The following is a 20,120-nucleotide window of genomic DNA, read 5'->3' as shown; positions in this document are numbered from 1 at the left end:
GAATGGCAAGATGTGAGGGTCATCTGATCAACATGGGTTTTATTGGAGAAGAGATTAATTATTTCATATTTTTATTTGAAAAACTGTCATTGCCTTTCCATAGATCACTTGGATATAAAATCCATTATCCAGTCCACTCATTTATCAAAACATTTTACTTTCTTGCGTTTTCCTAGTTGCTGTAAGTGGGAAATTTATTGGCTGCTAAATCTGCATTTAATTAGACTATAGCTATAGTGTTCAGACACTGAGAAATCCATCCATTCACTGCAGTGGCTGTTGTAAAGTGCCTTCCTTCTGCTTCTTGTGAAAGGTAAAACTCAATAGCAGTGTGATACCCTAGCAGGTAAACTCGAGAACACAAAAGACGCTTCAGCAGACAACTGAAACAGTTCTTTTTGTTTGTTTGTTTTGTTGATGATGGTGGTGTGTTGTATTTTTACTGATAAAACTGCACTATGTTTTCCAAAGAACAAAAGCCATACTTCATTTTTGGAAGACATTATGCCAGTGATAAAGCTTACAACTTCAAGCACATGACAAATCCCTTCCAAGGGCCAAGATTTAACACTTGTCAAACAACCTGCAATCTGCAAGTACAAATCTGTCTACAGTCCAGCTGGAACCACTGCAGTATTAAATCTTTGGTTCAAGAACCTCATCTTCCACAATGTTTAACACATCACAAAGATTCCTATTCTGTATGAACTGTGTTCTTGATACTTTTTAACCATTCCTAGTGAGTAAAATCCTGAAAATGTACACCGGGTCAGTTGTTAGGTAATCAAAGGATGAACTTTTACTCGTAAGTAATTGCCCGCACAGTGTGCACATCCTTCTTCAGCAGAGGTCCAGAGGTTAATTGAGGATCTAGCCAGCTGCTTATAAATGCAATTTAAGAAAGATGTCAGGATACTAGAACTTGTCCAGCAAAGGGCAACAAGGACACAGTCTCAAGCTGTGCCACAGGAAGTTTAGGCTGGGTGTTAGGAAGAAACTCTTCACAGAAAGAGTGATTTGCCATTGGAATGTGCTGCCCAGGGAGGTGGTGGAGTCACTGTCCCTGGAAGTGTTTAAAAAGAGACTGAATGAGGCACTTGGTGCCGTGGTTTATTTATCAGATGGTGTTGGGTTAGACTTGATGATCTCAAATGGCTTTTCCAATCTGGTTAATTTTGTGATTCTGTGATAAATCCTGTTCAGAGGCTCATTCACTGATATGCCTGCATGAATCAAGACATCCGGGTCTGTCCATGACCATAGGGACTGAATAATGGCCACTCAATTCAGTGGTGAGCAAGCACTGCTAGGACAGAAGGTGCTGAATCGGGCCTTTATTTTAAAATGTTAGCACCAGGCAAGGGAGCTGAGGAATGCAGTTGTCACTTTAAACTGTGGTGTAATTTTTATTTAAGTTGACAGCTTTCAAACAGTACATCCTGTAGTCTTTAAAAAAAAAAAGAGGCAACACATGATTGCTATACCATGGTCCTGCAAATGTCTATCAAATAATTCCAGAAATAACTAGAAAGTGTAGAAGTATAGTTTTTACACTATGAGAAAATAAATTAAGGTATAGCGATCAGTTTTCCCCACTGTCAACATTAAGATCAAGGTCAGGAAACGGAGCCAACCAACCTCAGCTATCTTTTAACACAAGGGCCTTTTCGCCTTTTTTTCCTTGTAGTGCTGCCACAGCAAAACAGATGCTAGAAATTCGCACTCCAAAACTCTTTGCTTTTCATCCAGTATTAAAGCTATGGTGACATTCCAAGTTAAACTCACAAAGGAGAAAGAAATATGCTGGTGTTTTCATTGTAATATGAATTTTCCATTGAAGCCGTGGTTGAATTAGCAGTTCATTTTTTAACCATTACTTTAATTTGCTCCTGGTGGTCAATTCTTATTTTTTTTTTCTTTTCTATAAAAGCCATGTCTTAGTCCTATGCATTTTGAGACACCTCAGTATAAAATGTTTTAAAGGGAAAGGAACTGTCTAATTGTATGTCTGTAAAGTGGGTAGAGAGCTGCATTTGTGTGGAGTAAAACAAATACGAGAAAATGTGGAGGAATGCGCTTCTGAACAAATGTGGACATACCCATCTTGTTCCCATACATGAGCAGTAATATTAAGGTGTTGGGAGTGATTCTGAGTCTAGACATCCATTATAGGTTTTGTACTTTAAATCCCACTTTTAACTTGTGTCTGGAGTAACTGATGTGTTCACACACTTTTTTTTCACTGGTTTTCCTCTGTAGCATGTGGAAAGTAAAAGAGAAATTTGTCCTTTATTATTATAAAATTCCCATGCTTTATTTACCTCCCAGGCACTATGAATTCAGTGGTTCTCTAGCCTTGATTAACGGTGGGCAATCAGATCCTGGAATGCAAAAATCCCTTAGGGTTTTTCATATTATGGATCATTTTCCAGGAGGTAACTCATAAGGAATTCAAGGCTAGCAGATCCTCCTTAGCTACACAATCATGGTGGAGTTGTAACCTCAGTGTCAGTGCTGTCCACTATGAGTATGTAAGAGGGACAAACACAGTTCATGATCCTTTTGTTTTATGGAAGGTAATAGAAATTAAGAGAAGGTCAAACCAATGATGTACTGGAGAGAGGGGAAGCTGACAGTAAGAAACAGAGAAGAGGAAGCCAGCTGAGACTCCCCATCTTGAAGCTAAAAAGGAAAGCAGTGAATTTGGCTTCCTGGAAGGAAGGAGAGGCCAGTAAGACTGGAAACTCTGAAAAGTGTGGAAGAAGGGCAAAAGTGACTTTTCCCTTTTTGCAGTAATAGTTTTCTTCCTCCAAAGTGGAACTGTTGAGCAGGAGCTACACTTCAGCTCCTTCCAACCTGTCATATCCTAGGATATGGCTACTATATACATATTGTATGCCAGGACAATATGAAGAAACTTGAAGTACACGGTGCAAACCCTGAAGAAAGAAACATTTCAGCTACATTTAGTGAAGCTAAGACATTTTAGAAATAGCAGCAGTTGTTGGATACTAGGAGTTAAAGCAGAGGCCAACAAATCTTAACACACTCCAGTGCCCTGGTGATGCTTTCCCCAGGCTGTGCTAATAATGCTAGGCCATAACTTATGAAATGACATTTTAGATGGCTTGATAAACTGGCCTGGGTGTTCCATTTTCTTGCCTAAGGCAGCACCATGGGGACACAGATAAAGTTGTCTGGGTAGTTTCTCTGGGCATTTTCACAGGTTTGGGTTCTTTTCAGTTCCACTTAAGAGTCTACATTTTACAGATGTTTAAAGTTTCCTGCAATCTGCAATACTTCTTCAGGAGCTTTCTCCCCCAAGTAATAGTTGTGCATGCTCAGGAAGCTTTCCTTACCTTGATTGCACTGGAGGTTTTAAAGTATTCTTAAATTCAGTTTGTGCTGTGAAGCTATTTCCCCTTTCTCAGCGTGCAATCGCGTGTGAAGATTCCTGTGAAAGCCTGACTCCCCATTTTCTGTGCCTTTTGGGGCACAGAAGTTAACAGACTTATAATTATTTACTGTATAGGTAGACAACACTTTTTCAGTCACCCCTGGCACAACATTTAGTCTGGGAAGAAACAGAAGAGTGTTCTAACAATCTAAGAAAACTCCACACAATGTAACAATTCATGAAGTGAAAAGCATCCCTGCCAGGTTAAAGACAAACTTTGCAAGACAGACATCTGCTACCCCTTCTATCACCTATTTTAAGGGTTGAAAGATTCTGTGTTTATAACTGCATATATATGTATATACAGCCCTAACAAAATACAGTCTCTTTTGCCTTTCAAGACCTCACTCATCTTCCAAATCAATACTTTACAATACTATCCAAAACCATTACATCTTAATCTAAATGCTACCAAATACACTTGCTCTATCAAAATGTACCTCGATGTCAAAAAAGTCAACCAACCTCATCTTCTGAATGCCACTCACACATACTTCAGTAACTCAGAAGCCACTGATTCTGCACCTCCCTTTTAGTCTCTGTCAATTCCTTCTTGACAGTTAAGAAAACAACTTTCAAGAGTTTATTTCTGAAACAGATCCATAACTTCTGAGACTGGTTATTTGTGTGAGGGCTAGCCACTCTTCTGGCAATGCCTCCTCAGTTGTATTTCCTCTCCAGGAATCCCTCCTCTAGCCCTTGTATTCTGTAGGTTCAGCTCCTAGACCTCTCATTTATTTTTTTCCCCCCAAAGAACCAGAATTTGAATCGAATGCTGTTCTGTTTTACTGTAAGTCTCTGGATATGAGTGTTCACTTACAATCATTACTGGTTTAACCAGAAGCAACCTGTACCCTCATGACTGGTGATTTTTACATTATTTGACTGCAATAAGCACAATTGCACACAGGGAGCAGTGACTCACCTCACTTCAGCTAAAGGATTTCCTGCAGAAACAAAGGTTCAAGGCAGAGCTGTAGATTTTCAACCAGTTAAGATCCTGATTCAGCATCAAATTTGAGTACATACTTCATATGTACTTAACATACTGCTTTGTTCAAAAAGACACAGTTGTGACCCTCTACCCTGAAACTAATTCCACAGAAATGTATGTCTAAATACTTTGCTAGATATGTGGACTTCAATATATCCTTATATGTTTATCCATATCTGAGTTTCCTAATATATAGAAAACAAACTAATTTGAATACACCAGAGGTGCATGTGTGAATTTCAGAAAACTCTGAGCAGGTAGCTGTGATCATCAAACCTTGGTGGTAAGAATGGGAAGTAAATGATACAAGTGAAAGGTGGCTGATATAATCTGAGAACAGACCTTGTAGTAAAGATGTGAGAACAATGACTGTGTATGTGCTGGATCTGAAGAGCTTGAAGCTGCTCACGTCCAGCTTCATATCCATCAGCACCACCAAGTCCTTTTCTACAGGGTTTTCTGTCACCTCATCCCCCAGTCTGTATTGATAGTGAGGGTTGTTCTGGCCCGTGTGCAGAACCTTTCACATTCTTTTGTTGAACTTCATGAGGTTCACCTGGGCCCAGCTCTCTAGCTTGTCCAGGTCCCTGTGATTGCCATCCTGTCCCTCCAGTGTCTTGACAACACCACTCAGCTTGGTGTCATCTTCAAACTTGTTGATGGTGCATTCAATCTCACCATGTCATTGATAAATAGTACAGGTCCCAGTATGGACCCCTGAGGGACACCACTTATCACTGCTCTCCATCTGGACTTCAAACCATTAAGCACCATCCTCTGGATGCAACCACCCAGCCAATTCCTTATCCACTGAACAGTCCACCCATCAAATACATGCAGCCATCTCTGTATTAAAGGATTGGAAAGGTGCATGCTTTTTAAAATTCTGCCTCAAGTTAATACTCTGGTTTACTTTTAAATACTTTTTGAAGATGAGGTTGCATTTAAATTCCAGTCAGGTTAACATTCAGATCCTTTATTTGAGGAGAAATCAACATCAAACCTTTTGTATAGACTGCTTACTGGTTAATCTTAAAAAGGAGGATTTAAAACAAAATCAAAATAAAAGAGACTTATGAAGCAAGTGAGTTGAGCCTCATAAGGCAACATTTCAAGCAGAAAAGGCTAGTCCACAGAAAGGCAGGGACCCAAAACGAAGTACTTTGCTAATGTTAATATAGCAAATCAGTCTACTGGTGGTTTGTGATTAACTAACTGAGCACTGAGGCATATGAACTCAGAAGAAAAAAAAAAGTTGTGGTTACATAACAGCTGTCTTACAGTGCAGTTATATTTTTTTATTCACAAAGCTACTGAATAGCAAGGATAATTGTTTTCTGCACAAAGTGCTGTCTAAGCTTCACCAAGTTTGCCCTCAGAACTCCAAGTCAGCATGAGAATAGGCAGTTAAGGGCTGGACAACCAAACCTGCACTTATTTTGATTGCTTCTTTCAGAAGTCTTGGGAAAAGTGAGCTGTAAATTTTTCTTTGTGGCTTCTTTTTCTTATTACTCAACACATCTTCATTCCTTTACTCAAAGACAGAGCCAGGCAGGTCCAGCTAGGTAGAGATTATGGCTTTGAATCAGATTATGGGTAGTTTTTCAGAAAGTTGCTTCCAACTGACCTTCAAATTTACCAAGATCAGTTGTATGATTGTCTATGAGGTGTGGGGCAAACACAGCTCTAATCCTGAAACTGTATGAGTCCTACTGTGCTCATGTCAGAGTTTGAATGGCTTTCTGGAGGTATTTTGCACATGTGCTGTTTATCTGTAAGATGGTTGAAAGTATGATTAAGGATAGCTCTAAAATGATAGTTCATTATGAAATTTTAATATAGCAAGTCAATGAACAAGCATTAGAGGAGAAAATGTTGTAAAGACAGGAGAGGCAATTGTGCTCTTCACTGTGAATCAAGCTGTAAACATCAAAGGGAACACACGGTGATTGGTCTAGGACAGAATGTGCAGGCAAATATTATATGTCAGCCTGAGATGTTTCTAAGGCTCGCCACATTTATGTGGAAGAAGCCATATGATTTGCTGGAACATGGCCATTAATTAAATTTTATTTCATAATTGTGTCTTTAAACCAACTTAGTGGCATTTAGTTTTATGAAGCTCTAAGTTAATGAACTGAAGAGTCTTTTATACATAAAAATTATAGACAAAGGGGGGAAAAGCAAAAAGTACAATGTAATCTCAGAATTAGAAGGATTTTTTCAATACTTGTGGTTAATTATTTCTAGAACTGCCAGCTCTATGCCACCTGAAGAAAGTGGAAATTTGTTTCCTCTTCCATGAAACAAACACTACATTTATGCCTTCTGAATATAGAAACAGGTCTTGCAACCCTAATTATAAACAATTCTTTATTCTCAGCTCAGAACCTATAATCTGTTCAGCAATAACAAGTAGCGTCACTAACAAATAGAATGATCCCATACTGAAAGCTTCAGTATTAATGATAGAGTAAGACAGCACACTCTCAGAGTTCAGAAGAAGAGTCTGACATTGGTACTCTATTTTGAAAATGGTTCTGTGCTTTTTAGAAGAACTTTTAGTTAGCTTTAATGTGATGCTTCAGTAGCCGAGAAGGAAATCATGTTTCAGAGTAAGAGGTTTGCTCCTAGAGACAGACAAATCGGATCTGATTTTTCCTTTTTTATTCTTTATAAGAATTGTGATTGCTACCTTAAATTAAACTGAATCCTCTTCCATCATGCAGTATTTTTAATTATTTACCAGAGAAAGTGCTAGAGGTCATAACAAAGGTTGCGGTCTAAGTGTCTTTGACACCGTGTGTCAGGAGAGTTGTTTAGCTAGTTTTCTACTAACGTCATATTTCTGTGAGGAAAACATAATTTTCCTAAGGTTTTCTGACTTTCCAGCAGGCCATCCCAGATGAAATGCTTCATTGTGGAGGACCTTGAGCTACTGGATATGAAAGATGGACTTTCCAGGCAGCAAGGTTTTGGCTGGAGCCCAAGCAGATCACGGGTGAGATGAATTTGGAAACAGCCCACCTGTGAATCCCATCAGGGCATAACTATGGGATATGTGCTCAGACCTGTCAAGACTTCACAGGATCTTAAAGAATCAAGAGAATATTTGTGTAAGAAATGTCATAATTTCTAAGAGCAGGCTTCAATATAGAAAGTCCTTGTGGGTAACCTAGCCTATGGTACTTGTCCTGCTGTACAACTCCAGCCCTCAGTGACTTGTCCCCACTCCTACTCAATACTGGCATCAAAAAGCAGATTTCCAGATATGTAACCAAGTCTCTTACCACTAAACCATCTCTTGTTTACTTATTTCTCCCATTGTTACACAAATCAAAAAGCTGCACTTGTGGCTTTAACTAAAAGGCTTGGGGGACAGAAGACTGCTGCTTCTTAGAGAGGCAAAAGCCCTATTTTTGCTGTCTTTTTCCCAAGGTTTCTCAATCACGTCTCAACCTGAGGACTACATAGGTGGGTGTCCAGTTCTGACTCCATACAAAAGCCGATGCATAACTTGATGAAATAGCACATTTTCCCTGATGATTCAGACTCTTACCACAGTTTGCATTTGTATTTGCATCCAACCATATTAATAATTGTTGTAACTTTCAAAGTATTTGCTTCTTGGCATGTCTTCACAGATCTTTTTGTCCAAGATGGCTCTATCAAAGGGATGTTTCTCATGAGTGCAAGAGCCACCCAATAGACCATGTTGCAACAAGTGTGAGTTTCTCTTTGATGTGAGAACAGGCATTGTAATGGCAAAAAGCAACACCTTTGCAGGATTTTAGGAAGTCTTAGCATTCAGAAGTGTCTTTCACCATTTGTGAGTTGCCCTCACCACTTCTTTCAACCTTAGTGTGTGAACATTGCTTTCCTTCATTTTGCACACAATCACAAAATGTTTTGTGACAAGTCACAGGCTACAGTGTTAAGCTCTCAGTAGTATGCTATCTATCATCACATTTTATGCTAAAACCTCTTTCAGACAGAGATTATCTTTTCCTTTTGCCTCTGTGCTAGTTCTGTATTGATAAAAAAGCCACAAGAGGAGTTGCAGGGACTATTTTTGGTTTGATTTGGTTTGGGGTTTTTTTGGTTTTTTACTTCTCTGAGTAACAGAGACTAGAAACACATAAAATATGCACCTGTTTGCTTGTCAATGTGAAAAATAGCAGCACACTTAATAATATCCAACTTAATTTAATAATACATTGTATGAACACCTAATAAAAATCAACTGCAATAATCCACATTCATATCATCATAATGGCATCCAAAGAAGTGGCCTTCTCTTTCAAAGCCTTCCCTGTGAGAAGCTATTGACAGGAAAGTGGCCTCCCTACTTAAATTTTGCTTCAACCTCTTCCTCCCCTCGCAGCCTCTCCCAGCCACCTCACTGCCCCTTGATTTTTATAGCCTCCAGCCTATGCAAGAATCTCAGTTCTGACACTGCCTGTAGCTCTGAAAGCCGAGGTCCTTACACTTTTCCTCACTAAGTGGTTACTCTGTTGCTTTTCTCTGTGTATCATTATTTGTTGGAGTAGCCCTGCAAAGTACAAGAGAATTTATGTGGAGGTTTTTCCTCTTTCCGCCCCTCTCCCAGCAACCCTCACACCCCCCCACCCCCCACCCCTTTTCTTTTCCCTTTATTAAAAGACTTTCTTACCCCAGACTTGCTACATCTATGCCATCTTCTGGCTGTTCAGTGAATCATATTTATCCTAGAGCTCGTTTAGCAGCTGCATATTCTGACTAACATGTAACTCTCTTTAACAAAGGTTGCAACTTCCTGAAATCACTAAAGGATAGATTAACGATATGAGGACAGGGACAACGTTTTAGGTCCAGGGTCACAGCTTCAGATGCACTTCCTTTGTTTACTGTTTGTATACTAGGAAAAGTGATTGCTCTGTTGCTAAAAGTGATTGCTCTGTTGCTCAGTGGACTGTCACTTCTACGCTAACAATTTCTGAATTCAGTAAAAAAGTTCCACAGTATTAGGGAAGCTACTTTCATTCAAGTAAATATTTATCAAATGCCTTTTTTTTCCTTTTTTTTTTAAATGCACTGAACACCTATTCATTATTTTCTCAATTTTGTGCTGCAAAACATGTAAGTTATGATTTCCTTCCCAGTATTTTGTCACTATTTATATCTAGGTTTCATGTCACAGATTCTTCAAGACCTATACCTAGCCTTCTTTCAACTGCTTTAGAAAGAACTGCAGCTGAATGATGTACAGTTTCTGGTTTCCCAGGATGATGAGGAAACATCTTCATTTTGTCATTCTGATATATTTTTAAGATAAATTAAAATTAAAATAATAATGTGGTTTTCTTTGATTAAAACTAGCTAGAAAGCTTCAATAGTCCCTCTTGTATGGAGCCCAGAATTAGTGAGGAATTCAGTCAACACTTTCTTGCATATTTAAACATTAGTGACATACCTAAATGACTTGCTAAATCACAGCCTGGATAGCAAAGATTCAGGGAGATGATTTCCATTTTAGATAGAGGGTCAATGAATAATACTCATTGCTTAAGGTTTCTACCTAATCTCCTCCATCATCTAAAAAGTGCAAAATAATTCATTGGAAACCCAGGGAAACAGCAGTCTGTTTCACTATGTCCAGGGAGGTGGTCAAGGCCCCGTCCCTGGAGGTGTTTAAGAGCAGGCTGGATGAGGCTCTGGCCAGCCTGATCTAGTGTGGGGTGTCCTGGCAGGGGGGTTGGAACTAGATGATCCTTGTGGTCCCTTCCAACCCTGAATGATACTATGATACTATTCGAAATGTTTGGGGTTTTTTTTTTCACAGAATGACAGAATGTTAGGGGTTGGAAGGGACCTCAAAAGATCATATAGTCCAACTCCTCTGACAGAGTAGCACCACATATACCAGATTACACTGGAATGCATCCAGAAGGAGACCCTTGACCAGCAAATTCTAGACTGATCACCAAGTCTATATAATAATTTGATTTCAAAGTCAAACACTAAGCAATTTGTCGCCATCCCTGGAGGTGTTCAAGAGGAGACTGGACTTGGCACTTGGTGCCATGGTCTAGTCATGAGGTCTGTGGTGACAGGTTGGACTTGATGATCCTCAAGGTCTCCTCCACCCTTAGTGATACTGTGATACTGTGATACTGTGAGACTATACAGTGAAACTCCTTATGAAAGTTTGCTATCTTGAATAATAAACCCCAAACATATAAAGCAATCAAGTTTTCCTTGCTAGAAAGCACTTACATTAACTTGAATGTCACTTTCATAGGCTGATGATTCTTACAATAGGTTGATAAAAATCTTTTTCACTTAATTGTAGATACAGATTGTGGCCAGGAATGAAAGTGTTGAAACTCACCAATGAGATTTGTGCTGTCTCCCAGATTATTGGAAGCAGAGAGATTTCACACTTCCCTCTCTCTTTCATAGAAGAGTTATTTCAGCTATGTATTAGAGATCATGAATTCTTTTAACTGCCAGAAACTTCCAAGGCCCAACAAACTTTGAAATATTTTTAGCATCATAAACGGCAGTGAGTAGCAGAAAGCAGTCCTACACACCAACACAGGCCTTGTATAATCTCATTTGACTTTTTAAGGCACTCCTGATGCAGAGAAGACACAACTTAGGCAGAGCATTGGGACCACTGAAATAGGAACCCCTGGGATAACCCTGGCAAGTCTTATGTGTATGCCCTGGGTTATTGATTCTTTTGCTTTTCTGTTCATGGTGGTTTATCCCTAAATCTGTGTCTCTGTTTCTCTTTCCTGTCAATCAAATTCCAGAAATGACAAAGATTCATATTCCAGCTCACATTTACCTTCAAAGATTCACAATCCTATATCTGCTCTATGGATGAAGGTAAAGATGTGGTCATAAAAATACTCCAGTTCCAAGTCCTGGATCTTAAGTGCAAAAGTGGAAAACTACAACACTCAGAATGCTCAGAATGATCCTATTATTTCCAAGCTTTCAGTTATCTCTAACAAAAGCCCCAGTCTTCTCTCCAAGGAGCAGACTGACCCATTGTGCTTATTTCTTTAAATAAGGAGCTTGGCAAGGGTGAAATAAATCAGGAGTAAAAAATTCAGATATTCTGGCTGCCCCTCCCAGTATTCACAGCTCCGATCATGCTAAATCCCTTCTAGACATATTCCTGATTACATCTCATGGTATTAGGACTAGAACTTGCATGAGGTACATCACTTGCAAACAAGAGAGATGGCTAAGATGAGGCATATAACCTAGTTAGTATACTTGCCAGCACAGGGAACAGAAGTTTGCATCTGACAGGAAGATAATAGAAATTTGAAGATGTGTGAGAATGAAGATTAAACTGCTTAGCTGTAGCATGTGTATTTAGGATTTCAAAACTCCTGTTAAACTCCAATTTATCTATTTGACAGCTGTAGATGAAGAGAAGAGATAGAGGCTAAGGCCAGAATATCTGAAGCATCTGCTTATTTTTTATGGTCATATTACATTTAGAGCTCATCTTTAGGTTCACATGCCAGGAACCTAAATTGAAAAGTAAAGTTCAGCATAGCTTTAGAAAAGGCAGGGCATACAGTCTTCATTTACAGAGTACAGCACTGTTTCTGACTGTCTCAGGAGATCAGACACCTCCGTGGACTTTTTGGAAACACAAGGCATGTGTGGAGTCAGATATGGGGATGTACTGTCATCCTAGCAGAGTGCAAACAAGGAGAGCTAGCAATTTCCCCTCACAGCATACAGCAGTGTGGAAATCATCTTACTAACAATATCCAATTATTTGTGTAAACTCATGAACTTTGCATTCTCCAGAGACCATGCAAACAGAGAACTCCAAGGGGCAATCTGCCTAATTTAAGCATCTGCTTTAGCAGGAGTTTACCAGCCTAGTCTAGAAGCTTAACTGGTGGTTGGCAGAAGTTAGGTGGAATATTAACGGCTTGCAAAGATTAAACCAAGAAAATAAAAGAATAAATGTCAGAATACAGAATTAACCAGGTTGGAAAAGACTTTTGAGATCATCGAGTCCAACCAATCACCCAACACCATCTAATCAACTAAACCATGGCACTAAGTGCCTCATCTAGTCTCTTTTTCAACACTTCCAGTGATGGTGACTCCAACACCTCCCTGGGCAGCACATTCCAATGGCAAATCACCCTTTCTGTAAAGAATTTCTTCCTAACATCCAACGTAAAACTCCCCTGGCACAGCTTGAGACTGTGCCCTCTTGTTCTGCTGCTGGTTGCCTGGGAGAAGACACCAACCCCCACCTGGCTAGAACCTCCCTTCAGGTAGTTGCAGAGAGCAAGAAGGTCTCCCCTGAGCCTCCTCTTCTCCAGGCTAAGCAATCCCAGCTCCCACAGCCTCTCCTCATAGGGCTTGTGCTCAAGGCCTCTCACCAGCTTTGTTGCCCTTCTCTGGACACCTCCCGGCAACTCAACATCTTTCCTAAACAGAGGGGTCCAGAACTGGACACAGGACTCAAGGTGTGGCCTAACCAGTGCTGAGTACTGGGGCAAAATGACTTACCTACTTCTGCTGGCCACACTATTCCTGATGCAGGCCAGGATGCCATTGGCCTTCTTGGCCACCTGGGCACACTGCTGGCTCATGTTCAGCCTACTCTTAACCAGTACCCCTGGATCCCTTTCTGCCTGGCCACTCTTCAGCCATTCTGACCCCAGCCTGTAGCACTGCATGGGGTTGTTGTGGCCAATGTGTAGAACCCGGCACTTAGATGTGTTCAATCTCATGCCCTTGGACTCTGCACATCTGTCCAGCCTGTCAAGGTCCCTCTGCAGAGTTCTCCTATCCTCTAACAGATCAACTCCTGCTCCCAGCTTGGTGTTGTCTGCAAATTTACTGATGATGGACTCAATCCTCTCATCAGATCATCGATAAAGATATTGAATAGGATGGGGCCCAACACTCATCCCTGGGGCACACCACTAGTGACTGGCTGCCAGCTGGATGTGGCACCATTCACCACCACTCTCTGGGCTCGGCCATCCAGCCTGTTCCTAACCCAGCACAGAGTGCTGCTGTCAAAGCCACAGGCTGACAGCTTGGCCAGGAGTTTGCTGTGGGGGATGGTGTCAAAGGCCTTGCTGGAGTCCAGGTAGACTACATCCACAGCCTGCCCCACATCCACCAGGCAGTCACCTGGGCATAGAAGGAGATCAGGTTGGTCAGGCAGGACCTGCCCTTCCTAAATCCATGCTGGCTGGGCCTGATCCCTTGGCCATCCTGTAAGTGCTGTGTGATTGCACTCAAGATGACCTGTTCCATGATCTTGACTGGCACTGAGGTCAGGCTGACAGGTCTGTAATTCCCTGGCTCCTCCTCTGGCCCTTCTTGTGGATGGGCATTACATTGGCCAGCTTCCAGTCATCTGGGACCTCTCCAGTGAGCCAGGACTGTCAAAAAATGAGGGAGAGTGGCCCGGCCAGCTCATCTGCCAGCTCTCTCAGCACCCTAGGGTGGATCCCATCTGGTCCCATGGACTTGTGGGGATCCATGTGCCAGAGCAGCTCTCTATCTACTTCCTCCTGGATTACAGGGAACCTATGCTACTTTCTGACTCCATCTGCCAGCTCAGGAGGCCAGTTGTCCAGAAGACAACCTGTCTTACTGTTGGAAATGGAATCAAAGCAGGTGTTAAGTACCTCTGCCTTCTCCTCATCTTTTGTTACAATATTCCCCTCCATGTCCACTAAGGAGTGGAGGTTGTCCTTGCCCCTCTTTTTGCCACTAGTATATTTATAAAAGCAGTTTTTGTTGTCCTTCACAGCAGAGGCCAGTCTAAGCTCTAAATGGGCTTTTGCCTCTATAATATTTTTCCTACATGACCCAGCAACATCCTTAAACATTTCATGGGTTACCTCTCCTTTCTTCCAAAGATGATACACCTTCTTTTTCCCTTAATTTTTTCAGAAGCTCTTTGCCCATCCAGGCTGTCTGTCTGCCCCGGCGGCTCATCTTCCAGCACATTGGCACAGCCTGTTCCTGCGCCTTCAAGAATTCTTTCTTGAAGTAGGTCCAGCCCTCCTGGACCCCTTTTTTTTTTTTTTAAGGGCTGTTTCCCAAGGTACTTTCTGAGGTAGTTCGTTGAGTAACCTCAAGTCTGCCCTCTGGAAGTCCAGAGTAGAGGTTTTGTTGCTGCCCTTCTTAGCTTGACTGCAAAATGAAAACTCAATTATTTCATGGTCGCTGGAACCCAGGCAGCTTCCAACCCCCACATCTCCCACCAGCCCTTCTCTATTTGTAAAAAGAAGGTCAAGCAAAGCCTTACCCCTGTTAGGCTCACACAGCAGCTGTGATAAGAAACTATTCTCCATACACTCTAAGAACCTTCTAGACTGCCTCCTTTCTGCTGTGTTAAGTTCCCAGCAGATATCTGGCATGTTAAAATTGCCCATAAGAACAAGGTCTGGTGATCTTGAGACAGCCTCTATCTTCCTATAAAATAATTCATCAACCTCTTCATCCTGGTTGGGTGGTCTATAACAGACTCCAACCAGGATGTCATCCTTGTTTGCCTTCCCTCTAATTTTCACCCACAGGCATTGAACCTGATCATCCCTGATCTCTAGTTCCATGGCATCTAGAGCCTCCCTGATGTACAGGGCCACCCCTCCACCCCTTCTCCCTGGCCTGTCTCTCCTGAAGAGCCTGTAGCCATCAATTAAAGTGCTCCAGTCATGTGAGTCATCCCACCATGTTTCTGTGATGGCAACTACATCATAACTTTCGTGCTGCAACAAGGCTTCCAGCTCCTCTTGTTTGTTACCCACGCTGCATGCATTAGTGTACATGCACTTCAGCTGGGCCACTGGTTTCACCTCTGACTCCAGCTTACCACCCTCAGACTGCTGTCTGGGAGAACTGGTTTCAGCCCTTTCCCTCTTCAAATCTAGTTTAAAGCCTTGTCAATTAGTCCTGCAAATTCTCTTCCTAAAACCCTTTTCCCTCTATGGGATAAGCTATTCTCATGTGCTAGGATCTTTCTCCCCCTCTGGGACAGATATGCTCCATCTATTGCTAGATAACAGGCAGATCAAGAAAGATATTACATGTATGAAGTAGTCTGGAGAACTCGAAGACAGGCAAAGAGAGAACCCCATCTTCTCCTGTGAGAGACAAATGGGGAAGGGGACAGATACAGAAGAAGATTCATAAAACCAGGCCTCTTAAAGGAAGGCTAATCCCCCTGTTTCTACCTGAAGTGAAACAGTCCCAGTTAGCAACCCACTGTGATGATTTGTGCTTCTCTAAGGGTAAGAATAATCTCACTCCAAAATGAGTCACAAACTCCTTGAAGGAGGACTGTAAACAGAATCATTCAATATTCATCCTTCTGCATTGTTCTGTAAAGAACCATCTCTAATCTAATGATATGGTCCAGTATATTTATGGTGCTTCTCCCTAATCCATTTTGTATTGCTAACAGATTATTTCTAAGTAATGAGAGCATTGCTCATTTGCTGCTTATTCATTATTTCTCAAGTAATTCATGTTAAACCCACAGACTTTGGGATGGAAGCTCTGATAGATTTTCTGTAGGCTTGCAAACAAGTGTTATAATCCCCTCAATATCCTTTTATTTTCAGTCTACATGAAAATGCCATGCAGCTAACTCAAGTACATTTTGCAGCAGGGTTCTACGAATTTAAGACCCATGCAGTAGGCATCAGTCTGGTCACAGCTGACTGAACACAGAGAATCAAGTATCTTTCCCACGCTAAGCACTTGATCCTGTGAGGAGGTAGACATGCCTTCACATGCACTGCAGTCAAATAAAACACAAGCTATGCTTTAAGTAAAGGCTTGACCCAATTTAATTTTTCTCTTACCTTGAAATGCCCAGAGCACAAGGGGACCATGGAAGAGAGAAAAAGTGAAATATATCTAGGAGTGAGAAGTAGTGATTCCCCTCATGGAAAGGTCTGTATTTGTATCTGATTAAATAAAGAGATCAAAGTCACATTAATCACCCACTCAAGAAACCCAAATGTATGACAGGGTTTCTTGTATTAGCAAGAGATTTGGTTGTGTGGTGTGCAGAAAGACAACTCCCAAGACAGTTTTCTCATTGCTCTCTGTACCTCAGGGAACCATTTCTATGGAAGCATAATTTAGTAGGGTCAGATGCATACTTTGTATCAAAATGGACTGAATTAAGCAAATACACAAGACAGAGAAGCTGCCCCAGTGTTATCAAACTATTCCATAGAATAGAATAGAATAGAATAGAATAGAATAGAATAGACCAGACCAGGTTGGAAGAGACCTTCAAGATCATCGCATCCAACCTATTATCCAACCCACCTAATCAAATAAACCATGCAGCCAAGCATGGTTTCAAATCATCTTCATGTGTGGATCCAAATGACAAGCGGAGTTCTACACAGGGGAAGTTTGCTCAGAATTTGACAATATTTGCTAGTAAATACGGGATTTTGAGCTAACAGTCATAGTGCCCTTATTTCCATATGGTGAATATATGCAAAACACTACATTGGTGCTGATAAATTCAAAGTGCCCAGGACTGTTGTTTGGTACAAAAGCTAAAATGAAAGGAAAGGCCATATTCATACTGATGAACTCTCAATGGCTCTATTAAATGAGCTACAGGGAAATTATTGGGAAGTGCCTCTGGGAGCTGCTAACTCCTAAACAGGGACTAAGACATTTGAGTCATATCTGTCTGAGACTAAAACTATATTAGGAACTACTCTAAAAGTGATACTGACCAGGAGATAAATGTATGGCAGCTGAGAATATTTCCTGCCACTGTTTAATTTACCGGTAGTGGGGTAGTATCTATAGAAAGAAATGGTTATTTACACCCTCAACAGATTTGCAGATGATACCAAGCTGTGTGATGTGATTGATAAGACTGAAGGACAGGTTTCCATCCATAGGAATGGACCTGGACAAGCTGGACAGATTAGCTGAGAAGAATCTCATGAAGTTCAATAAGGCAAATTTCAATGTCCTGCACTTAAGTTGGGGCAATCCTCAATATCAATATAGACTGGGGAGGTGGAGAAATTGAGAGCAGCTCTGCAGAAAAAAAAAGACTTGGGGGTATTGGTGGACAAGAAGCTAGACATAAGACAACAATGTGTGCCCTTGCAGCCCAGAATTGCACCCTAAGCTGCATCAAAAGAAGCATGGCCAACAGATCAAGAGAGGTGATTCTGCCACTCTGTTCTGCTCTGGGGAGACCTCATCTGGAGTACTGTGTCCAGCTCTGGGGCCCCCAGTACAAGAGAGACATGGACCTGCTGGAGCTGGTCCAGAGAAGGGACACAAAGATGATCAGAGGGCTGGAGCACTTCTCCTATGAAGACAGTGAAAGAATTGGGGCTGTTCAGCCTGGAAAGGAGAAGGCTCTGGGGAGACTTGTAAACACATTTCAGTATCTGAAGGTGACCTACAAAAAGGCTGAGGAAGGGCTGTTCAGAAGAGCTTGTAGCAATAGAACCAGGAGCAACAGTTTTAAACTGGAGCAGGGCAGATTTAGGCTGGACATTAGGAGGAAGTTCTTTACAATGGGAGTGGTAAAATACTGGAACAGGTTGCCCAGGGATGTGGTTCAGGCCCTGTCCCTGAAGACATTCCAGATCAAACTGGATGTGGCCCTTAGCAGCCTGATTTAGTTGGTGTCCTGGCTGACTGCAAGGGTTGTTGGGCAAGATGACCTTTGAAGGCCCCTTCCAACCCGATGCAACCTGTGAAGGGTTTGCAAGAAGTGATAAAAATATAGCAGGAGTGACATGGAAACTGGATTAAAAGGTTTTGTTTTCTCCCTCTTTTTTACCACAAACATCTAGTGTGATTTCCTTTCAATGATTTTTTTCTTCACACAAAAGATGAGATTGTGCCTTGAAGTCTATTGTGACTAGAAATTAATTTTGCATGCTGCCACACACTGAAGCTTTTTGACTCTTCAATACAGATAAAAAGAGATGCACTTAACTCACCTTGGCAGATTCCAGAGTATTTCCCTCCAAGACCTGCAAACCTGACTAGCTAGCCATCCATGCTGTAGCAGCTACTTTGTGTTCAATGTGGCTGTCCCTCCTTCTTACCCAGCATGGACAGAGTAATTAAATACCTGGGCAGACTTCTATGCAGTCACAGAAAAAGAGTGGCAAACAATGCAAATATACATACATTGGTGAAGTTTTACCAATACCTTCAACCACTGGCTGAGATCCAGATAAATTCCTATTTAGCAGCTGCAGAGATAGGCTACTGAGGACTTCTGATGAGGAGAGGCTCTTAAAGCATTGCTATTCCATTTTTGATGTGGTAAACAGTGCCAGAAGTGGCAGTCTATACAGAACAGGGAAATAAAAGCAGCATCTGAACCTCACAGTGTCCTCCTCCTTAGCTCTGTTGGCTCAGCAGAAGTTAGAGCAACTCAAAAGAATTGCTTTTGTCATTCTTTGATGACTGAATGACTATTACTTTTGTTCTAAAAGTTAACTGCGCACTCATTTTTCTATAGTAAATGTAAAAGTCTGAGTATGCTTGTGGAGAGCTGAAAGATTCATATTTTAGTAAAAGCACTTTTTTTCTTACCTTTTTAGTCAATTCATCTGGAGGCTGCATTGACTGGAAGTTAAAATTATTCCTTGCATCCATTCTTAAGGATTTTTTATGGAAAAACCATAGTCACATAGCCATACACATAACGAATGTCTTTTATCCTCAAATACACCCTGCAGCAATCAGAAAGGATACAGAAGTACCGTCAGGGCTGTTCGCAAATCTCAGAACAGTTGTTCCCACTGAGCTTGACTGAGGTCAGGGCACAGCCCTGAAGTGGTCCTACACAGCTCCAGCCCATGCAGATGTAGTTCAGAGATTTGTATGTGGCTGTGTGAAGTAGAGGCATGAAAAGTTGCCAGAAGCCAAATGAGGGGCTACTGCTGTTTGTTTCCACTTTGAGTTATAACTGTGCAGTAGCACCGCACTTAGCAATGACAGCAAGGGCTACCCAAATAGAAATCAAAGTCATCAGGCTCTGTCAGCCACCCATCCATATGCAGGCAACACTGTCCACTTCTTAAACAATACTTTTATTTCTTAGTTCTAGGAAACAGAACATGATTTTGAAGCCAGTGGCATTTGGTGACAGTGTTCTGATAGTGCTGTCAACAAAGCTGAAGTAATCAAAACAAAACTTGCAATTGTTTTCAATAAAATCTCACATTCTTTTTTTCCCTTGGTTTCCTGCTCATTACAAATTGCTTTTCTATCTGATAAATAAAATCAGTTTACCGTGTTTTCTTCCCGGCTTATTTATGCACAGAAAAGACTGAGAATGAAAGTATTATGCATCCCACCCAGCTGCTGTTTTTCTTGCTGCTTCAGGGCTGGCAGGGTCTGAATTGCTGTTGTAACCACTGACAGAGCTCTTGTCAGAGCGGGAAGGTTACTTGTCAACAAAGCAAAATCTGTAAGGTAAGGCAATCTACCCAGAGTGCTTAGAACAGTTCACCTCAAGGAGAATGCTTCAAAGGCAAGTGATGAGGGCAAGCTGTGAGACTGAGGAAGAGAATTTGGTATTTTTAAAAACTTTGTGTAAGCTACTATGAGTGGAAAACAAGCCTTAGCTAATCAGTAGTGCATGCAAAAATGGATGGG

The 20,120-nt window shown here is 41.4% G+C and overlaps 1 protein-coding gene across 1 annotated transcript in view; it reads right to left on the bottom strand.

Annotated features, from left to right (window-relative positions):
* The window catches only part of KCNJ15 (potassium inwardly rectifying channel subfamily J member 15), a 60,404-nt gene extending 41,159 nt beyond the window's left edge, over nucleotides 1-19,245 (bottom strand). Inside the window, exon 1 of the mRNA XM_068144614.1 lies at nucleotides 19,053-19,245. The gene's annotated coding sequence lies outside the window, so the exon portion shown is untranslated. The remainder of the gene's footprint in view (nucleotides 1-19,052) is intronic.
* Nucleotides 19,246-20,120: the final 875 nt, after the last annotated feature.

This window comes from Melanerpes formicivorus, unplaced genomic scaffold, assembly GCF_026170545.1.
Source record: "Melanerpes formicivorus ecotype bairdi unplaced genomic scaffold, bMelFor1.0.p_v2 SCAF_11, whole genome shotgun sequence".
Classification (NCBI taxonomy): Eukaryota; Metazoa; Chordata; class Aves; order Piciformes; family Picidae; genus Melanerpes; species Melanerpes formicivorus.
Note: the sequence above shows the minus strand (reverse complement) of the source record. Positions and strands in the feature narration are given on the sequence as shown.